We start from the raw sequence: 1,168 nt of genomic DNA, 5'->3' as shown, positions 1-1,168 counted from the left end.
CCTGCTGCACCAAGCCATGCAGGCTGCTGGAGATGAATTTGAGACCCACTTCTGCCGTACCATCTCTGACCTGCTGCTGAGCTATGTGGCCCCAGGCTCAGCCTAGCAATGCTTCACCCAGGTATCCCACAAACTTTTCCAAGGGGGCCCCAACTGGGGCTGTCTTGTGGCATTTTTTGTCTTTGGGGCTGTCTTATGTGCTGAGAGTGTTAACAAAGCAATAGAGCCATTGGTGGGACAAGTGCAAGATTAAATGGTGGTCTATCTAGAGATATGCCTGGCTAACTGAGTCTAAAGCAGTGGGGACTGGGCGGAGTCCACAGCTCTATATAGGGACAGGGCCCTGGAGGAGGCACATCTGCGGGAGGGGCAGCTGCTGCTTTGAAGCCCAAGGCAGGTCAGGCGTGGCCAGAGAGCAGGGCATTGCAGTCCAGGGATCCCTGAACAACCAAGGAGGTTTTTACAAAATAGATTAATTGGGTTAAAATATTGTATTTATCATCAGGTTTAAAAATTATTAAATTGGTACCTTGTAAACTGTGGTGACTGGATATTATAACCCTGGGAGTTATGCTTTGTTTACCATGTGGTGGACGCTGTTTAGATAAATGATTGTTGTTCTGTGTTTCATGATTGAAAAAAAAATGGTTAAAACTTTGGTTTAGCTTAACTTATTTAAAAGACAGTCTTAATTTGTACAGCAGAGATTGATAAGCCATTGTGCTGTGGCCAGGAGTTAAGCACAGATGAAAAGGAGCTGATAGAGGCTGCCTGAATGTCTGCACGAGCTACTCTTAAAGGGGACAACAGCTTTTTGCATGTAATATTGGTAATAGAAAATTAGCTTAAAATTGATAACTCAGGGTTGGAATCATGTTAAGCGACAACACCTGGCATGAGCCGACCCAGGAATGTTTTATGTAATTCTTACCCCTTATAAATTTAGTGAGGCCAAGGGTGAGGCCTGGACCGGAGAGAAGATTTAAAACAATGTCTTTGATATATTCAAAATTGCACTGTCATACATTCATATGTAAGAATTGGCAGCTAAGATTTGTAATGTGACAGTAATGCTTTGATATTGATTTTGAGGAAAATGAAATGTTTAAAACTGGGTTTTGCTTAAATTATGGTAATACCTTAACATTACAAGAATTAAAAAAGGTGT

The sequence above is a fragment of the Mastomys coucha genome, unplaced genomic scaffold (genome assembly GCF_008632895.1).
Source record: "Mastomys coucha isolate ucsf_1 unplaced genomic scaffold, UCSF_Mcou_1 pScaffold7, whole genome shotgun sequence".
NCBI classification, from domain to species: domain Eukaryota; kingdom Metazoa; phylum Chordata; class Mammalia; order Rodentia; family Muridae; genus Mastomys; species Mastomys coucha.
Note: the sequence above shows the minus strand (reverse complement) of the source record.